Source organism: Mesoplodon mirus (genome assembly GCF_964341445.2).
Source record: "Mesoplodon mirus genome assembly, chromosome: 2".
In the NCBI taxonomy this organism is placed as follows: domain Eukaryota; kingdom Metazoa; phylum Chordata; class Mammalia; order Artiodactyla; family Ziphiidae; genus Mesoplodon; species Mesoplodon mirus.
Genome location: NC_138977.1, coordinates 202535418 through 202547992, shown reverse-complemented (window position 1 = coordinate 202547992; position 12575 = coordinate 202535418).

Here is a 12575-nt window from a genome sequence, read left to right as displayed (position 1 = left end):
AGAAGGGCCTCTCCTCACCAGGGCGTCTTCCCACAGCCTCCCAGAACCTGGAGGAGGTGGAGAGGAGAGGACTTAGGGGAGCGGTGGGAGGAGGGGCCCCTCTGCCACCACCCTGTGGGGGCACCTGGAGAATCACAGGAGAAGGGCCTCCCAAGATCCCTGCTGAGCTTCTCTGGAGCTGCCCTCCCCTAAACCCCCTTGCTGAAGGGTCCCTTCTCTCATCCTTAAGCTGCCACAGAATGGGTGTGTGTGTCAGGGAGGGGGCAGTGCCTCACCATTCATCCTCTCCCTGGGTGAGAGTATCGACAAGGCGGTCACTAATCATTAAACCCACTGGCCCCTTTAAACAAGGAAGGAGAATTATGGGCAGAACCGTGGGGGGCAGGGACCCCTCATGGGCCCTCTGAGGGGGAGGTGGGCTCAGGACTGAGCTCTGAACACACCTGAGAGCCAGACCCCACCATCACAGCCTCCAGCAGAAAGAAACTGGGCGCTCAAACCTGGGGCCAGGGTGTGGAGTAGCACCTGTGCCCAAACCCACAAGATAGCACAACTGAATACAGGCATACCCTTCACACAGGCGTGGATGCATGTGCGTGCACGCACATACACACGCACAAGTACCTACAAACGCATGCAGCTGTGGACACCCACAAATATGTGCAGAATAGCTCAGAACACAGACGCAGGTCCCCTCCACCCTCGACTCATATAACTTCTTGGAGAACAACAACCATAATGGTCAAGGGTGAGAATTCTAGGGGCACACGGATCTGGGTTCGAATTCTGCTTCTACCCTTTCCTACCTGAGTGGCCTTTGGAGACTTACTAAGTCGTTCAGAACTCCTACTTCCACCCTCGACTCATAACTTCTTGGAGAACAACAACCATAATGGTCAAGGGTGAGAATTCTAGGGGCACACGGATCTGGGTTCGAATTCTGCTTCTACCCTTTCCTACCTGAGTGGCCTACTTCTTCATCTGTTAAGTGAGGACAGTGATACTGTCTAGCTGTGGAGCTGCCGTAGTAAATGAGATACGAAAGTGCCTGGCATACAGTAGGCGCTTCGCTGATCTTAGTGGGTGGTGCTGATGCTGTCAGTGTTATTTCCAATCATAATTACTGACTGAGCGCCTCCTATGTGCCAGACACTGATTCACGCCTGGGGGATACGGTGATAAACAAGACTGACAGTAGTGGGGCCTCCATGTGGACCAAAGGGCTGAGGACCAGGTCCCGTTCCCCTTCCCCCACCAAGGGGCAGGCACAACAGAAACCTCCACCAACAAGGGGTCTCTGGGATCTGAGGGCCTCTCATCTGCCTGGGGTATCACTGCCCACAACCCTCCACCAGCAAAGACGGTTCATCTGACACTAAGAATTACTCTGCCTTTTCCTGAGCCATCTCTTTTCCAGCCCCATGTCTAGTCATCTCCTCACTTGCAGACCCTGAGTCCTGACACGTGCACACCACCCCTGCCCCAGCATGCTTTTTGTTTTTGTTTTGTTTTCCTCTATCTCTCATAGACTGACCGACCAGGCGTACGCAGATGTGAAGAGGGCAAGTGTGTGCACAGGTGCACCTGCGTAGGTATGCCCGGGCCTCTTAAATTCTTCGCCCTGAGTAGGCTCCCCTCGCCTCCTCCTGCCCTGATCAGCTAGGGACACTGCCGCTGGTCTCCTAATTAGCAAATCCACAGGCCTCTCAGTATCTCTTCTCTTCGACCTCTGCGGCATTTGGCAACAGCTCCTCCCCTCCTCCTTGAAACGGTCTCCTTTCTTGATTTCCTTGACATTGCACCTCCCTACTTCCCCTCTTCCATCCCTGAAGTTCCTTGGCTGGTCTCCTACCAGCAGCTCTGCCATCTCCCATCCCCTACATGTAATGTAACGGTGCCCCAGGATTCTGCCCTCAAACCTCTTCTCTCCCCTCCCTGCCTTTTCATAAGCTCTATCAATTCCAGCTTGACCTGTAATCTCTCTGGAAATGAGCACCCAGTTGGGATTTCTAACCCCAAACTCTTTCTACCAAATGACAGGTTTGAAATTCCACCTGCCTGTTTTCACATGTATGTCAAATTCACCATGTGCAAAACTGAACGCATTCATTTCTTTGGCAAATATTTCTCGAGGGCTTATGATGCCCAGATGCTGTACCAGGCACTGAGGGAGGCCATCAATTGAAGGACACAGTCCTTGTCCTCCAGGAGCTTAGAGTCTAATGTGCTCTCCTTCTGCTCCCTCTCCTCATCCCTTTATTCTTCCCCTTATAAAGCCTCTGGACACTCCCTTCTCCCCACTTCCTCTTCCCTCCTCATCCTAACAACTGTCAGATTCTATAAAATCTTCATCCCCATTGCCACTGGTCCAAAAGAACCTTTCATTTCTTGCTTCCTGAGCAGTCTCCGTGCCACTTGTCTCTCTAGGATGTATTTTGCCCCACTCACCTCTACTAAGTTAATCTATGAAAGCACAGCTCTGACCAGGTCTGTTATGGGTTGAATTGTGCCCCCCCCCACCAAATTGTCCAAATAAGTCCTAACCCCTGATACCTGTGAACATGACCTTATCTGGAAGTAGGGTCTTTGCAGGTGTAATTAAGATGTAAATTAAGATCAGGTCACACTGGAGTAGAACGGGCCCTTAATCCAATAGGACTGATGTCCTTATAAGAAGAGGAGAGGAGACTGCCGGGTGAAGACACAGACACAGAGGGAAGACAGCCATGTGAACATGGAGGCAGAGATCTGAGTGACGCTGCCCCAAGTCAAGGAACGCCTGGGGCTACCAGAAGCTGGACGAGGCAATGAAAGATCTTCCCCTAGAGGCTTTGGAGCAAGGATAGCCCCGCTGACACCTTGATTTTGGTCTTTGAGCCCTCAGATCTGTAAGATAATACATTTCTGTTGTTTTAAGCCACCCGGCTTGTTCCATCTCTCAAGGAAATCAGTGTTACACATGTCAAGGGCATGGGCTTTGGAGTCAAATGGACCTGGCTTTGGATCCAGGCTCTAGTCTAACTAGTCTATGTCCTGAGTCTCAGTTTACTCACCTGTAAAATGGGGATGATAACAATTCTTACCTCACAGACTTGTGAAGATTAGAAGAACTGATTTATTGTAGTAGACCACTGGTATTGTTGGTTAAGGCCCACTGGGAGTGGTGGTCTCTTCTTTTGGAAACCAACATGAGGTCTCAGAGAGAGTCTCCTAACCCTATCCCACCTCTGGCCAGAGTCACCAGGTCCTAGACTGAACACCAGACCTGCGGGACAAATCTGGGTCCCTCTCTGGGAACCTTCACGCTGGAACTGAGTAGAGAGTTGGTCCTTCCTTGCTAGTGGGAGCTGCAGGTGAAACTCCAGAGACAGAGCATCCTGTGTTCATCCAGGTCCCGTTCTGAATGTTCCTGAAGCTCTGGACCAACTCTGCCCTTCCTCCTCTTTGGTTATTTGAACTTTGCTTTGATGACCTAGATGTCCACATCTGTTCCAGTAGATTCCCCTTTGCCTAAGCTGGTTCGAATTGGGTTCCCATCACTTGTGATTAAGTGAGCCCTGATTGACACAACATGTAAAGGGTCTGACACATGGCCGGGGCCCAATAATTGCCAGTTCCCTCCCCCAGAGAAGACACTAGTATAATCCCAAGTCCCAGAGAGGTGTTCCTTGGGGCTGTCCCAGAGGGGAGTAGAATCTCCGCTTGATTTTCAGATGTTCGTGCCTTCTAAGAGGAGAGCCTGGCTGGGCTTGGATGCTCAAAATGTTCCAGGCCTCATGTCACTGTGAAATTCTAAAAAGTTCATTCATACCTTTTGATTACTAGCAAAAATAATTTATGAGCAAAAACAAACAAGCTGAACTACAGTTTAAAGACAGAGAGAAACTTATAAAACTAAATATGGGGTTTAGCATTAATAAAGAGAGATTTTTCTTAATACTTGAGAAATGGTAAAGGTAAGTAGAAACGGGACCTTTCCAGATGATTCACAGCCTGGGACCATGGGTGGAGGAGAACGGTGTGTGAGTCTCTACCGCCCCCCAGCCCGCCCTCTGCAGGGCTGGGCTGCAAGGAAAGCCTGGCTTGACAACACCATGACCCGCAGCAGATCCAGCTTGGACTTAAGATAGAAAATGGCCTTTGCTGGAAACCAAGTATTAAAAATAATTGCCACGGGCCTCCCTGGTGGCGCAGTGGTTGAGAGTCCGCCTGCCGATGCAGGGGATACGGGTTCGTGCCCCGGTCTGGGAGGATCCCATATGCCGCGGAGCGGCTGGGCCCGTGAGCCATGGCCGCTGAGCCTGTGCGTCCGGAGCCTGTGCTCCGCAACGGGAGAGGCCACAACAGTGAGAGGCCCGCGTACAGCAAAAATAAATAAATAAATAAATAAATAAATAAATAATAATAATAATAATAATTGCCTCTGAAAAAGGGAGTTGGGGGGGCGCTATGGGGGAATTTTCATTTTTTACTCTGCATACTTCTGTATTGTTTACTCCTTTACTTTTGGCATGTATTATGGTGAAATTTAAAAATATTTGGAAAACGCAGAAAGTGACTTGAGCGTGCGTGTGTACACGTGAGGGCTGTGGTGTGTTTCTGGTTCCACGCGCCCCGTGGAGTCCTCCATGGGACACTTGCTGAACTGAGAGCCCCCCCTCCTTCTGCTCCTTTTCCTGCCGCAGCAGCTCGGAGGGCTCAGGATGTGACATTTAGCTGACTGTGCTGCCTGCCGCCGCAGAGGCCCCAGGACCAAGGAGGGTGGGGCGGCTCCGTCTGCTTCCCATATGGGGACATTGTCTGTCTCTGCCTGAGGGCCACCCCCCTCCTGCCTCACATTGTCCCCTTGCTGTCTCCTGCTGGCCCGAGCCCTGGCCTGCCTCTTCCCTTTTCATTAGCCTCCTAGTGGCAGCCCCGGGCAGGACACAGTGGGCTGGGATTGGGCTTGCTCTTCTCCAGCCTTGGAGCCCCTGGCCAGCTCACCCTGGACTCTTCCCAGCCCAGTGTCTCAGCCTCACGTGCACACACGTGGTGCATGTGGAGGGGGCGCCATTCTGGGCAGGGCCGCTGGCTGCACCAGTGACTCTGCTGGCCCTGGCTCAGGCCCCAGAGGAGAAGTGGGGAGGGGAAGGCCACAGTTGCCTCCCATCCCCCTTGCAAAATAGCCCCTCACTTTGTGAATCTGGGCCTGATGGGAATGAGGCTGGGGTCCCCCGCAGTCATTCAGGGCTGAGGGCTGCCACTTTGGGGACAAATCTAGGGAGTGGGGTGGTAGGAGGGCATCTGCCACTCTGGCAGTGTTCTGACCCTGCAGGAGGGGCCCACTGGGGCTAATCTAAAGGACAAATTCCCACAAAGTCTCTCTCCAGATATTCAAGGACAGATCATTTAACAGGATACGGTGTCCGGGAGAGACCAAAAGACACACACCAAATGGCTTCAGCCTCAGCACACTCTCAACCTGAAACCCTCACTGCAACAGGCCAGACTCCTCAGCTACTCTCATCAGATGGTATTCATCCCGACCTCTTCACAGTTCTCTATTCTACTCCTTGTTCAAGGCCTGGGTCCAGCCTCTCCTCTTCCAGACGCTTCCCCCAGCCCACCCTGTTCTCCTGAACTTCCACAGCACTTACTGCTGAGTCCATGCCCCCAGTTTCTGATTCAGCAGCTGAAGGGGGCCTGAGAAGTTGCATTTCTAACAAGCTTCCAGATAATGCTGATGCTGCAGGTCGGGACCACACTTTGAGAACTACTGCTTTGACCAATCCCTAGGAGTGGGGACCTTTAAGGGGAGGTGGGAGGGAGGAAGGAGGGTTGGGGAATCCAATCCAAAGGCAGAGGAAGCCTCCTTAGTTTACACACCTACACACACACTCCGGGTGTATGTTGCTTAGCGAAAAGAACATGGAATTTCAAGCCAAGAGACTTGGCTTATCTACCACTCACTGGCTCACTTGCTGCCAGGCTTTGTACAAATCATTGATCTCTTTTAGCCTAAGTTTCCTCATCTGTAAATGGGGTGATAATAATCCTGCCTTAGAGTTTATAGAGAAGAGCTATAAGATTATACATGTGACAGTGCTTTGCAAGCTCTAGGAGCTGAAAGGGTATTAGCTTTTACAAGATTGTGAGATTTATTTCTGTTTATCAAACACACAGTGTTTTACAAATAGTAACTAATTTAACCTTCACAATAATCCTATAAAGGAGGAACTATTATTATTGTTCCCTTCTTATAGATGAGAAAAGCGAAGTTAAGTAACTTGCTCCAAATCATACAGCTAGTAACTGGCAGAGCTTGGATTTGAGCTGTCTGGCTCCTGTGCATACTCCTAGCCACTGCTCTATGCCACCTCCATGTTGGCCTATGCTTCTGTCAGCCTGTGCATGTGTGCACTACTCAAGTTTAGAAGAGGTTCTCATTTACTTAAGTGTTTACAAGTGTGTGCGAAGTGTATATAATGTGATGGTATTAGTAATAGTAATTAGTTACTGAACATTTACTCCATGCCAGGCCCTGCACTGTGGCTATCATTGAATCCTCTCAGTCCCACAAGGTAGATCCTAGTATTATTCTCCTTTATTTTCCTTTTGAAAAATGCTGAATGCTAACTTATCTGAGGTCACACAACTAGAGATGCACAGAGCAGGTAGGTTTAAATGGATGCCTTCAGAGCCTTTGCCCTTAACTCCTATGCAATACTGAATATGACTGTATGATCAGTGTGGGTATATGTATGTTGGGGTGTGTTTAAATCTATCTCCCTATCTATCTATCTATCTATCCATTCATCCACCCATTCATCCATTCATTTATCCATCCATTCAGCCAGCCAGCCAGTCAGCCAGACAGCCAGCCAGACAGCCAGCTTGCCAGCCAATAATCTCTACCTATCTATCATTGGCAGCTGAGTCGTTGCCCTGGGTCAAGTTTTGTGGAAGCCAAGCTGTGGGAGACTGGAGGAGAGGTAAAAGAGGAAACCATGACCTCTTTCAGCTGGCTCAAAAGAGATCCAAGTTCCTGTCATGTGCTCCCTTTAGTTCGGAGTGACTGTAAGGGACAAAGTCCTGTCCCAGTGTGCAGGGGGGGAGTTCTCAACCAAAAAGATGGATGCATCCTCTTCATCATTCCCACCCACCCAGGCCAGTGACCAGGCCCCAGATGGGCACAGAGGGAACTCATCACACTCTTCAGAAGACAAATCGGGAGCTGACCATTTGTCCATTAGTGTCAGTACTCATCCAGAGGACTAGAATTCGTACACTGGAATCCAAACTAGTTCATATCTTTGAGAGTGATTTCCTTCATGATTCTCCTTAGCACTTATTAATTTTTGGGACAGGGTGCTAAATCTGGTTTTAAACAGATAGAAAGTTGATAGGAAGAACCGAGTTAATGCTTCAAGGAAAGTGGGGCTGGTGGGCAAAAGAATAAAATGATTTGGGAGACAAAAAGGGAACTGACCAGTATGACTAATAAGTTACTTTGGGGGCTGGGGGCCAAATCACCTGGGTGTGATGGGGTAAGTATTATTTTCTATCTTGAAGAAAAATGTGTGATGTTTATACTGTCTCAGAACAAATAGGCCTGTGACTGATGGATAGTTTACCATTCACGTAGCTGGTTTCATGTACTTTTGACAGCTCAATCAGGATTCCAACAGTTATAAAAAATGATTTTCTTCTTGGAAGTTGCAGGAGGGAAGTATGTACCCCTCGCCCCCCCCCGCACCCACTCGCGCTATACTTCTGAGTGAGGAAAGATGGGATGTTCAGGGCAGCATGGGGAGTGGGAAGAGGCCCGTGGGTGCCCCTGAGCCTTCCTGGGTTGGACAGGGGGTGTCTCACTTCTCAAGGGCTGCCTTGGGACTCTTTGGCTGAACTGAGGCCTGGAGGGCCATTCAGGAAGGTCCATGAGCCCTCACTGTCCCTAGGACTGGGATGGGGAGGGGACTGTGGACACGAGGAAGTGGAGATAAGCCCACGAGAAACCGAGGAGAGTCAGACCCAGACAAAGACTGGCCTTGAGGCCGTGTGGAAGATTTGGATTGCGTGTGGATCCACCTGGATCCAACCTATGACCAAGCCCCTGTCTCAGCTGACCTGCTTCCCGGCAAGAAGGGGACCATGAGGATGGAGAGAAGGGTTGTGGTCTCCCAGCCTTCAAGCTGTGGTCTCCCGGCTTTCAAGTGGTGGCAGCAAACATGACAGTGGCCAAAGCAGGAACATGGAAGGTAGGAGGTCGTATTTTGCCATGTGCCCATGCCCAGGACCTTTGGGTTTGGGTTCATCCCCTTTAAAAGTATTTCAAAATAGAGAAGTCTAGTTGGCACCGAAGATCAGTTAGAGGCTGATGAGATAGTGAAGCTGGAAGCACAGGATGGTCTCAGCCAGGTTTGGAGGTTTTGCCCACACTGGGGCAGGTGACAGGTCTGAGAGCCCCTCAGAGCTAGCACTGCCCACTTACCTGGCACAGACCTGCCACCAGACATGTCATCAAGCCTCTAGCCTATGACTTTGGTAGGATTAGTGGGATATTCAAGGTGACTTTCACGGAGGCAGCCTCAATATGTGACTCAGCCCCAAGTCCACACGGCTCCTCCTGAAGAGTAAGGCTCCGTCCATACTTTTTTCTGCATCAACCCCAACCTGAGCAGTTTCTGGAGTCAGGCCACCTGGGTTCAATCCTTTCCCTTCCACTTACTGGCTACGTGACCTTGGACAAGCTGTTTCTCCTCTCTGCGCCCACTTCCTTCATTTGCAAAATGGACACAATTGGCCCGTTCCCAGAGGCTTGCTGAGAGGAGCCCATGAAATAACCTCCTGTATCTGTTTAGGACAGTGCTTGGCACATTGCAAACACCCACTAAGTCATTATTACTTCTCCACCTCCCTCTTTTTCTGATTACTATTCTATTAATATCAACCATGAGCTAGGCATAATTTAACATGAATTTACCTTATTTATTTATTTATTATTATTAATTAATTAATTTTTTGGCCATGCCGCGTGGCTTGCAGGATCTTAGTTCTCCAACCAGGGATCAAACCTGGGCCATGGCAGTGAGAGTGCCGAGTCCTAACCACTGGACCTCCAGGGGATTCCACCTTTTTTAAAATTTAAAGTTAAAATTTTTTTTTTTACATAAATTTACTTTAAAATGTATGTCAAGCACTATAGTAGGCGTTGAGGATAAAGTAGCGGGTGCCTATCATGATATTATGCAGCATTTATTGAGCACCTACTCTATGCCGAAGCTCTACTAATTACTCAACATGCGTGACCTCATTCACGAAGGTCCTGGCCTTCATGAAGCTAACAGTTGAAAAGTTTTTTTTGTATTATATCTCATGACGTCCTCACAAGAAATCCATGATGCAGATGTGGCTCCAGTTCTACAGAGGAGGAAATTGAGACTGAGAAAGTTCAAGCAGATTGGAGATAATGGGACTTAGATTCAAACCCAGCTCTGTAGCCCAAAGTTCATGCTATTTCCACCACACCACGCCTACATTGCCAAATACGGACAAATTAATTGCCATGCCTATAGAAGGATGGGTCTCATATCCAGGGTATGTGCTCCTATGTGTCTGGACACCCGAGCCTGGATGCACCTCTTTGAATGGATACCTTATATTAATAAGTGTAGAGGATGTGTGTAGCTGTATTTCTGCAACTTATGCCTGAAGGGAGACTTTTTATGTAACTTTGTGGGGTTGTGCGGCTAAGTGCAGCTGTGGTCTGGTGAAGGGTCAGTGTAACTATGTGAGCGGGGGTGTAGGGGTGTCTGCTTAGATGCCTGTTGGTCTGTGTGGCTATGGTGTGCTCAGATTGTCAGTGGGTTGTACTGGGGTGAAGGGCTCTCCAGACTCTCCCCTTAAAGGAAAGGAGAGAGGTGCTGGGAGCCAGGAGGGGGTGGCCTGCTGGATAGACCCTCCTGGGTGGGGACATCCGCTGGGCCTGGGCCTTGCCTGCTGGCTCCAGTGCCTGGTGCTGGGCTTTAGGCTGAAAGCTGGAGATGCTCATTTCCCCTTAAACACCGCAGATGAAGGTCCCGCAGTGGGCACGGGCGGGAGGGCGCCGTGTCGCTCACGTTACAAATCAATTCATTACCGGCACTCGCAGTCGCCTCCGATCTTCAAGGATCGGGGGTTTGATGAAGAGGTTTCATTTCAAGAAATAAACCTTTTAAATTAACCAAGAGATGAGGGAAATTTCTTTATTTAAAAAATGCTCAGGCCTGCTGGCTTTGTTTTCTCTCTCTTATTAGCATTGTTATTAATAATCCCACCCTTTCTCTCCTGGGGATGGTTCACCCTGTCGGGGAGGTAGAGCGAGCCACTCGGACTTGGGGGCAGACCCCTGGCCCCAGGCACCTCTGGCCAGGCCTGTCTGCTCCACCAGGTCTCCCAGGTCCAACAGTGGGGACCCACCCAGGCTCCTATGCTCCAGACAGTCTCTCAGGCAGGTGGCCACGAACATGCTGTGTGACCTTGGGCAAGTCACTTGATCTGTCTGTCCTCAACAGCAAGATGAACATAGAACCACCAGTTTCTACAACTGGACCTTAAAGATAGGAGTTTAATCTTTGCATGTTATCAATGAGAAACCAGGCTCAGAGAAGGCAAGTGAGTTATCTAAGGTCACACAGAATCTTCATAGCAGAGATGATTTTGACACCTACCTAATTTCTGGTCTAGTTTCTACTTGGAAACAAGCATTTGGATTTGTGGTCTATAAGTTACAAAGCACCTTGATACACATGATCTCACTGGATGTGTACTAAAAACTTAGCTGTATATTTCATCCCTCTTTTACAGTGAGGGAGATGAGGTGCTCTGGGAATGCACCAGCCAGAGTTTTGACAGGAAACTTATGACATACCCTATTGGGTCATTTGAGAAGAGTTTCATAAAACAACTATTTACAAAGGTAGGGACAGGGATTGGGAAAAGTACAGGTAATGGTGCAGTATCCTGGGGCTGGTAACAGTGGGAAGCCACGACTAACCCAGGTCTAAAAGGAACAAAGATGGAGATGGAGAAATGTGACCAGAATCAGGAGAGCTGAGTGGATAGGTGGGGAGAGCTATGGCCTCAGGTGAGGAGATGCAGCCAACCCGCAGCAACCTGGGCGTGAGGGAGCCAAGGAAGGAAATACCCCAACTCCCCTCTCCTCTCCTTCTAGTCAAACCCAAGGGGGCCAGTGGATGCAGACTGTGCAGGCCAGGCTCCTGGGCACAGAGCAGGGTGGAGGAGGGGGCAAAGGATCTAGAGGGTAGACACCCAGGGGGATAGCAACTTGCCAGTAAATGGCAGAGAGAGGATGTGACCTCAGAACTCCTGAGCCTAAGGGTCTCCTAAGTCCAAAGCCATAGTCTTTTCTGTCACCTCGCTTGGTCCCAGTGATACCTGACCCTGCCTCATGGAGCTCTGCACAACTCAAATGTAATGCTGGGTCTGGAGGTGTAGCCTAGTATGAGGGACGGCTGTCCCTCCTGATGGCCACTCCAGGAGGGACCAAATGCTGGTATTGAGCAATGACAGCTAACAGTATCTCACTTCCCAGAGAGCAGGTTTGCATCAGAACAGGGACTTCCGGAAACCCAAGGCTTTCACCCAGCCAAGTAGCCCGTGGGGTGTCCCTGGGCTCCTTTCACAGGCCCACCCTGCCGACAAAGGTCAGCCCTAAAAGTCTGCACACCACAGAGCTAGCACACAGATCAGATTGAGCAGATGCCATCCCCCTTCACACAGACAGAGAAAAGTGGGGCCCATAGAGGACACCACCCACTGCTTCCTTTGGGGTTCACTCCCCACTTGATGTAGGATGGGTTAGAGGATCCCAGAGAAACCCAGATTAGAGCCTCTTTTTCCTTGCCATCACCCCTCCCAAGGAAAACTAGGCTGACAGATTAAGGTCATGGGGAAACTTGAGAGACAGTGGCACCCAGAAGGGTGTAGAGCTCAGTTCTGGAGGATCCAGGGCCTGGGGACACCAGGGAATCTGAGGTTCTACAACCAGGAAGAAGGAGGGGATGGAAGTTATCAGAGGCGGGGCACAACCAGGCTGTTTAAACTCTATTTTCCAGGTCCCATCCCAACTGGTATTTACAGAGTCATTTCTTAGGGGGGTGGGGTCTGTCTTCCTCTTTAAAACAAGGCTGCCCAAGGCCAGGACTATGTTTTTCATCATCAGACGAGGGGTCTCCGGAAGTGGAGCTTAGCTCATCCTCTGTGTGGCCTCCTAAACTCAGCCCAGGGCTCTGATCTCAGGTGGGAGCGTCAGCTCAGCAGACCTCCCCATCGAAGGACTGCAAACCCCAAGGCTCCCTTCCCAGGTGCTCTCCCAGTCTGCCCCCCGCTGCAGAATGGGGGAAGGAGGGAGAGGAGGAGAAAAAGGCCTTCCCAGCCTAGGCACAGACCTGCCCAGGTGTGTGGGGGACCAGTTCACCATCTCATTAACGTGGAATTGTTTTTAGGTTAATAATCTTGCGTTAATTTCCCCTTAAAATATTGTCTTTGACCGTTAAATGCTCACACTGTTATAAAAAGAACGTAATAAATGATCT